We start from the raw sequence: 9495 nt of genomic DNA, 5'->3' as shown, positions 1-9495 counted from the left end.
GCTAACAGTAATCCTTCCTCCAAAATAGTTTACAAAGATGTAGTGGATATGTGCCTCTCGCCCGCCTCTGGTATTTATAACTTGACCTGTCTCTCTTTCTGTGCAGAGGGCCTGCAATGTGGCACCTGCTGGAACTGGCCTTTATCTATGGCTCCAAACACTGCTAACATGGATGGAAACCTAATTACAGGCAATTTCCTCAAGGAGAAGAACAACTCTTAAAGGTTATTATTCAATTTTTCTTTTAACCAACCTATGCAAATAAAATGAACAAGTCATTTGTTTTTCCATTAAAAATTATTAAGAGGATACTATGTATAAGATACTAACAGGTGAATCCTATTCAAATACTCAATGTTAAATCTTCAAGCAAAGTGGATTAGGGGAAAGGCTTCTGCAGGGTGGCCAGAGTGGGAAAAAGTATTATGAGGGCTAGAGTTAGGGAAATTAAGGAACTGTTGATAGAGGAAATGACATTATGTATCTACACAAAGTCACAAGGCTGAGACAATTGTGAATTCTAATATAGGATGTTTCAGGAAGTCATGAAATTGCTTGAATTCAAGGAGAGAACTTGGAGAAATAAAAGCAATTGAAGAATAATTTATGGGAAAAGATAATTAGGTGTTTAGAAGAATAAAATGAAATCAAAAATTGGCACAATAGAGAGTTAGGATATCTGAGAGAGCACATTTTCTCAAAAGTAAAATGAAGAAGAAGAGAAGAGCGTTGGCTCTGAGAAGTCAGCAGAGTGAAAGGAAGGGACAGAGTGCTTGTTTGTCTGCATTCATAGGCGAAAATCTAAACACTGTTGGAGAGAGTACAGTCTCATGGAGAATCTCTTGAGAGTTTGACTTTCTCCCTAGAAAAATACAAATGATTTGTACAAAACCTTCGCATCTTATCTCAAATGATTCATGAATTTTGTAAAGTTTATCCAGAGACTCTAGGTTAAGACAACTTTGAAAGAAAAAAAGACTATATTCAATAGCAACTTCAACAAGATTCAAGGATCAAGCATGTGTAAGCTTAGATGATGGAATACCAGCCTCTCTCTTCTGATCTTGCCTCATCCACAATAACTTATTTTGTGTTTTCTCCTTATGATTAACTTCTTTTTTTAACTTCAATCAAATTTTTCTTGTCAAAAAAATCAGCCTCCTCCAAGAGTTTGCAAAAGGAGATAATGTCCAGAGCCTAAAAGAGATATTAACTCTCTTTCCCTTTTTTGTGATTTTTTTACCAGCTAGTTGAAAACCCAATGCAGTACACTAATTAAGGGCATGTCCTTGGTGCTGACAATTTATTGGCACTTGACTTGATTGGGGCTTGTATGGGTGAACATAAAACTTCAATACTATTATAATAAAAGAATTGATTCAAAATAAATATTTTAAAATGTCATATGCTAATGCATAAGTAACATTTACAAATAGTTTATGAGGTAATCATTTGTTATTAATAATTTTTATTTCTCCCCTCAATAAATAGCTCATGTAATAAAGAGGACACCTTTTCTTAAGCAGAAAAATGAAGCCCAACAAAAATAAAATCATGCTCTCATGGAATAGTCATAGTATTATTTTTAGTGAAGAAAATACCAAAATTATTTCTCAGTCATTGGCCACGGCCCCTGTGGGAAAAGTGTGGCTAAGTTTGAGGGGAACCACACCAATGGCTTCCATGCTGCCCTACAAAAGCTTGGTCTACGCTGTGGCTGTGGCTGGAGCTGTGGGTGGCGTGACAGCAATGTCAATGTTCTTTCCTTTGGGTACCACTTGACTTCTACTTCAAGTTAATGATAAAAGAAAGTCCAAAACTACATATATGGTGTTCCTGCAGATTATTAAATAAGACCCATATCAAGGGTGGTTTTCAGTTGTCTCCAGTCTCTGATGCTCCAAATTTGTCCACTTTTACACTTTTAATAGCTTCAAAGCTGTCTGGATCAAAGGTCAAAGGTCAACGTTCTACTACTGGAGAAGTGGTGGTAACTGGATTTGTTGCCGGAGTGGTGAATGTGTTGCTGACAACTCTAATCTGGGTGGTAAAAATCAGACTGAAGCTCCAAGGGGCAAAATTTAGGAATGAAGGCATTGTACCAGCCAACCACAAAGGTGTTAATGATGCTTTTCACCAGATCACTGGAGATGAAGGAATCTTGTCTTAATGGAATGGCGCATTTTCCCTCCTTGCTGTTGGTCTTCGATCCTGTCATTCAAATTATGCTCCATGAAGGTTTGAAATGGCAGCTTTTAAAGAAACAAATGAGGCTTCCTTCTTTGGATGTGTTCGTCATTGGTGCAGTAGCCAAAGTGATTGCTACCACAGTGACCAATGCCATGCAGACAGTACAGTCAATTCTGAGGTTTGGATGTCACAGACTCAACCCAGAAAACAGAACAGTGGGGAGTCTTGGAATAATGGGACTCTACAAAGGCCTTGAAGCCAAACTGCTGCACAGTCCTCACTGCTGCTCTCATGCTCCTTGTGGGTGAGAAACTGACAGCAGCTACCTTCGCAGTTGTGGGCTGAAGAGCGCACACAAGCATTGAGACACCCCATCCTGCAGAGGGAGGAAAAGTGCTCAAGATGGGCGTTCCCTTCTGTGCAAAGAGAAATGATTCTTTTTTTTACTCTTGCTCTTTCCACAGTGAATTTTTACCCTCATTGGCTTCAAAAGCATTTAAGGGTAAAATGGAGTATAGCCAGCTAAACCTGTCACCAACTTAATTTTTATGATGGTTTGCTGAATTTTTTGAGGGAGGTGGAACTAATGGTCATATGAAGAGAAAGCATTATTGAAAACCTAAAATTGAAAGTTTATGGAGGTTAGTTTTCTTAAGGAGAATGGACTATTGGTCTCACATGTAATCTTTTCCAGTTAAAATCTTTCTTAAATTTACCAGCTGTTCTCTCTTCCTGAATCCACCCCCATGTTCTAGGACAAATTTAATACCATGATATTCTCCTCATATACTTTTTATGTCTTATTTACTATTAATTTCAAGAATAACTATATGTATGGAAATTAGTAAGAGCAGAATGGCCAGTGGTTCTTGTTTAGAACACTAATCCCATGACTGCCTCATTTCTTAACCAATAACTACATGCTTAAGACAGAAGGCATTAAGAACACTATTTTAAATGGAAATAGGGGGGGATACTGTATAGATAGTCTTAAAACTATTGGGATTTACATCTTCAACAACATTTAAAAAATTAGTTCTGTGATTTTTCTTTTCTGCTCAACATTGTTCTCTTTTAGGGAAAGTTTATTTATGATGACAGTCTTTATCATTTGTCTTAAAGCAGTTTCCAAAGAGCAAAACCCTGAGAGAAGGATTTGTGTGCGTGCAAATGATTTATGAAGAGGTGCTTCCAAATGAACCCTGTAATGGACTAAGAAAAGAAAGACAGGAAGGGGAAGAAGCCAAGAAGTGATTTCAGGCCCAGTTTCAGACTCAGCCTGATTCATAGGGGTGCTCTGAACTATACATTAAACTGCAAAGTTTGTCCCAACTTGAAGCAATGGAGGACTGTAATACACCTGTTTCTGCAAGAGTCATTCATTTTCTACATCCCGTGATCAGGAGGTGGGTGTTGATAAACTCCAAGGCATTTAGAGATATTATCCAAGCCCTGCAAAACACTTACAGTAGTCCTGGTGCAGACCTAGAAATATTGTTGTAAGCCTGATAAAAATATCCAAAGAATATTACTCCTGGTAACATTTTTTACTCTAAAATATAAAGTATGATATTAATATAGTCACTGTAGATTTCTTTTATGTAAGTGTTAGATAGGTTAACCTTTTTCCTCCTTTTAATTTATTATTTTTCATCGTTAACCTTCATTGTATTTTTTCCCATTTTCAAATTGTCCCCTTAAATCCCCCTCTCCCCATCAATCACTACACTATTGTCCATGTCCATGAGTCCTTTTTCTTTTTCCTCAATCTCTCCACCCTCTAACCTGCCCTCCCCACTAGCTGTCAACCTGCTCTCCACCTATGAGTCTGTCTCTATTTGACCTATTTCTTCTTTCTTTTTCTTTCTTTCTTCTCCCTTCCTTCCTCCCTTCCTTCTTTCTTTCCTTCTTTCTTTCTTTTTAATTGAGGTGTAATTGGCATACAACGATTCAATATTTTTATATACTGTGAAACACCACAATTAGTCTAGTTAACATATGTCAAATCTGTAAAGTTACTGATTTTTTTTCTTGTGATAAGAACTTTTAAGATTTACTTTCTTATATGCAGTATGTATGGTTAACTACAGTCACCATGCTGCACAGTACATCTCCATGACTTATTCATTTTATAACTGGAATTTTTGACTCCTTTCACCCATTTTGCCTGCACCTGGCTCTGGTCACCACCAATGAGTTTTCTCTATGCATGAGCTTGTTCTTTTTTTGTTTTGTTTTTTTATATTCCATATACAATTGAAATAATACAATATTTGTCTTTCTCTGTCTGACTTAATGTCACTAACAGTCATGTGCTCAAGGTCCACTGTGGTGTCTCAAATGACAAGATTTCATTCTTTTTATTTAATGCCAAATGATATTGCACTGTAGTATATATATATATATACCGCATTTTCTTATATTTATTAAAAAATGCATTTCTTGTTAGTTACATATAGTTGGGTCTGCTGTATTTTACTCAATCTGGCAATATCTGTTCTTAATTGGGGCAATTAAATTAATTGCTTTCTTGTGATTATTGATATGGTTAAGTAAATATATTTTGCTATATATTGTTTATATCTTCTGTTCTCTGTTACCTTTATTACTCTACTGCCTTCTTTTGAATTAAATGAGTATTTTTAAAGTTTTCATTTTATCTCCTTCGTTAACTTATTAGCTACAACTCATTGTTTTATTTCAGTGGTTGCTATGGGATTTTGGTCTACACATTTAATGCAACACAGTCTACTTTTAAATGATATTATTGTACTTCACTATAGAGTGAATTTTAACTTTGGGGGCATTAGATACATTTTCATTCTTATAAATATTTTTGAGCTTTGCCTAGGGATGCAGGGTAGTTATTTAGAAACAACGACATATTTTGGGAGTCCAGATTTTTAAAATGTTGTGAGGCAGAAATGGAACAGTGTCGGTCTGGGCCTAATTATCTTATCTTTAGAATATTGTGGTTTTCCAGTATTACTGCTGGAAAAAAGTACTATCTAGTCCCATATGAGTGTTGGACACTTTCGTTGAAACTATTTGTTAAGATATTTTTTTCTGAAGGTTTTGTAAAATATTTATCTTTAGAACTGAGTTTTATTTAAAATATTGAGTTTTATAGCATATGTTCTGTCTCGGTGGATGCTTCACATGCATTTGGACAGTGATTGTATCCCGCAGCTATTGGTCGTAGTGTGCTATTAGTGGTGGGTTGGTAAAGGTGGTAGGGAATAATGTTAATAAAATTTTTATATTTTTGCTTTTTTTCTCTGAATATTAACTGAGAGGGAGTGTTAAAAACTCCAACTATTATTGCATAGTAAGTCACCTCATTCTTCTTTAGTTTGTTCAGTTTTTGCTTGAAGCTCTGATATAAGGAACAAAAAAATTAGGATTTTATATCATCATGATAAATTGCTCACATATTATTATCATCAAGTTTTCTTTATTATACCAGCTAATACTTCATGTTTTGAACTCATATTCTTTTTGTCTCATACTAATATAGTTACACCAAATGCATGTTTAATTGTATATTTTTTTTCTTCTACATTCAACTGCATTCAACTATCTTCTTCATATTTAATGTCTATCACTCAGTGGCAGCGCAGAGTTAAGGCTTGCTATTTAATTCAGATTGAAATATACCTTTTAATTATTGCCTATAGTTCATTTGCATTCAGTATAGTAATTGATTGATGTCATTGGTTAAGTCCACTGCTCTATATTTATTTTCTACTTGGTCTTTTGTCTTCTGTTCCCACTTTCCTGAATCTTTATATATTTTCAGTAATATGCTTGAGTTAATATTTTAGTATTACATTTTATTCCCTTTGTTGCCTATATTGTTAGTGATGTTATATTACATTATATTATATATTATAATTTATGTCCTTGTCTGTGTTCCTAAATTCAATTAATGGCTCTACTACTCAGGTGTCACATTTTTGGATTTTCCTTTTAGCTTACCTTCAGTCAGGTAAGTACCAAGTCTATTTTAATCTTCTCAAATGTTTAAAATCCAACATCTCTTCTTTAAAAGGAATCAACATGACTGCAGTAGTTTGAAATCACACTGCCTCTTATCTGGTGAAGTGTTATATAGCCTTTGTACTAGTTTGTTTTCTCATTTGCTCATTCTTAGTCTATAAATTTTAGATCAATGTTGAGATTCGAGGTCTGGCTGTAAATCCGTGGAAGATCGTGTGATATGTGAAGATCAAAGTATTTTGAGGACATGTGTTAAATGGATCTGTTTGCCCCCTGGAGCTCCTTCTATAATGGAGAAACTACTATAAGAAAATAAGAATGAAGAAGTGGGAAGACAAATTGGTAGGAAAAAGAGAGAATATTGAAGACTAGGTGTGAAACTGGAAAAGACACGGGTGTTTGGGCTATCTGTCACTACCAAACCCAATAACAATGACAGCGATTGCATCTTTATGGGCGCTTTATTCAGATGGCCTGCGATCTGAGAAGATGGCGGGTTTATACCCTAACAGCCCGTCTTGTCTTTTCTTTCCAGGCCAATGTTTTTATACCAGGGAATAAACAAGGTGTGGTGAGGGCTTTGAGATTCAGGGAGGATCAGGTGAAAGAAACTGCAACATTCCTGTCCTGGGCAGTTAGCTGTCCCAGGGGTGGATGGTCCTCTGAATCTCCCTGGAACACAAAGGCCCGGATGCCCCCTGTTGTCCCCAGGCAGTAATATTTAGCAGTGACCCAGGAGGTCAGCTGTTTTCCCAAGAGCCAGAATGGACCTTATCTGTAGTTTCTGAAATAAAAGCTTTAACATATACATTACTTGCTAGGCTTATAACTTTTTACATTAAACTAAAAATTTTCAACTCTTAAGTCTCATATCAGTTGTAGTGAGTACAAGAATTTATATATAAGAATTATGCACAATATCAACAGGGATGAAGAAAACAAAAGCTGGTAAGTGGACCAGAAGGACTCCTGATTCTTATGGAGAAAGAAGATGCCACCTGAGAAAATCACCTTAAATATCATGGCCTTTTTTTTTTTGCTCAATTAATGCTTAATTTGTTCAATTTCATGGTGTTTTCCATAAAGTGAGTGCTCAAGTGGTTTAAATAGATAAGAAAATTATTAAAGATGGGTGAATAAGCAGATTACTCATCATTTAAGTGAGACATTTTTGCTTGTGTCTCATCTCACTGGGACCAAGATCTAACATTTCCCCCCCTTAGTGTGATAAAGAGAATTAAGGTCCTCAAAGGAAAGCATTTCTAGAATGGGCTTGTCGAAAAGTTAAGGTCTTTACCATGAAGTGAAGGAGATCAACTATGCCTAAATTGAAGACTGACAGGAAAAAATATGGAAATGGCTGAAGCCATCTTAAGCAACATGACATTTACACAGTGGCAATGTAAATTTAAGTCGCATGTCACAGGATTCATTTAAGTTGGAACATTTATTTCCAAAATGTTTTCATTTGAATACTGTATACCTGTTATGATAATTGTAGAAATTAAAAGGTGATATTAGCAAATTTATGTTAATCAGAATTAATGTATGGCATTCTTAAAAATAAAGGTCCAAATTAAATTCAGAAATATTCATGCTCTCCCAAGACTGCAGTAGCCCTATGATCTGATGACCTTCTAGAGTGTTGGATATGTTATCACATGTTTTTGTTGTTGTTGTTGTTGCTTAATCCTCACCTGAGGACATGCTTGTTGATTTTAGAGAGAGGGAAAGGAATAAAGAGAAGGAGAGGGAGAGAAACATTGATGCAAGAGAGAAACATCATCAATTGGTTGACTCTTGTACAAGCCCCAGCCAGGGACTGAACACTCAACCTAGGCATGTGCCCTGACCAGGAATCAAACCCACAATTCAGTTTACTGGACTACCCTCCAAGCAACCAAGCTACATCGGTCAGGGCAGTCACACGTTTTTATTCAGACAAAATCAATGAGAGTATTAAAAAAATTACCTTCTGGATAGTGAATAAGAAATATTGTCTGGAATTTCCAGTTGAAGTAGAAAGATCCTTTTCCCCTAACTTACCTAACATATGTAAACATTCTCCAATCCATCGTCCATGTATGAGATAGGTTTCGCTTTGCTTAAGTTGTTTTTCAGCCTTTGGAGGGAAATTGTCCTTGAATAGCTTTGAGAAGATACATCTCTTTTCTCAAATTCACTTCTTTTCTTTCTGGTCATGCCAACACCTCCAATCTTGAAGATTAAACTCAGCAATGACCTCTTCATAACCCATTTCTTCCCTGAAACCCCAGTAAAATTAATCACCATTTCTTTGCTGCCCCATTGTATCCTCTGCAAACATTTTTCATAGTAATGTTTCCAACCTTTGGGTTCTTGCCTTGAGGATGGAGGCATTCATTCATTGCTCAGCTGCCTGCAGTGTTGCCTGTTAAAACTCAGAGCTGGGTCACGCTCTGTGGACTGTCTTCAGCTACATCACCCAAAGTTACACCCTTATCCAGATACGTCTTCTAATGACCTGTCAATGTGGAGGTATAGAGACGTAGACACTGCCTTACTTTAAAGAAAAAAAAAGTCTAAAAGACATCCCAGCCAAGAACTTTTCATGGGAACTACTGAATCCTCCTTTGCAACTGCCTCCCAGTTAGAGTTCTCCCTCTGACCAGTCCTGCTCCCACTATCCCTTCACAGTTCGTATCAAAGTACTGCCCAGTGAAGTTCCTGCTTGCAAATGGAGTCTCAGAGGCACTTTTCCAGGGAACACAATCCAAGATATCCTGTTTTTCAAACCCCAAAATCTAGTGATCTCAGGCTGCCCACAGAGTGAGCAAGGGATTTATATTTATCTATAAACTATGGTAGGCGATTTACATCCCACATTTCCTCTAATTTTTTTAATAAATCTAAGATACAGGCTCTTCCAAAAAGTTGTTCCTATATTCAATTGATTGAGCATGATTTAGGCTTCCAGGCTGCAAATTCACATCCAAAATATAGGTTTTATGTCATTCTTTAAACCTTTAAAACTTAGGCATACTCTTCTCCATTTGTTTAAATTTTATTTTTTAATTACAGTCTGCATTTAACATTATTCAGCATTATCACAATACTATTCCCTGTGTTTTACTTTACATCTCTATGACTATTTTCTAACTACCAATCTGTACATCTTAATTCCTTCACCATTGTCACCCAATTTTCCCAAATCCCCTCCTCTCTGGTACCCATCAGTCTGTTCTCTGTACCTATAAGTCTGTTGGTATTTTGTTGATTCTCCTTTTTTAACAAATTTATAGGGCATTTTTTTTCCTTCCAAGTAGA

At 36.2% G+C, this 9495-nt stretch overlaps 1 pseudogene; it reads left to right on the top strand.

The window, feature by feature from the left end:
• Nucleotides 1-1674: 1674 nt before the first annotated feature.
• On the top strand, nucleotides 1675-2555 carry LOC112302709 (peroxisomal membrane protein PMP34 pseudogene; annotated as a pseudogene).
• The last annotated feature ends 6940 nt before the right edge of the window (nucleotides 2556-9495 follow it).

The sequence above is a fragment of the Desmodus rotundus genome, chromosome 1 (assembly GCF_022682495.2).
Source record: "Desmodus rotundus isolate HL8 chromosome 1, HLdesRot8A.1, whole genome shotgun sequence".
In the NCBI taxonomy this organism is placed as follows: Eukaryota; Metazoa; Chordata; class Mammalia; order Chiroptera; family Phyllostomidae; genus Desmodus; species Desmodus rotundus.
Note: the sequence above shows the minus strand (reverse complement) of the source record. Positions and strands in the feature narration are given on the sequence as shown.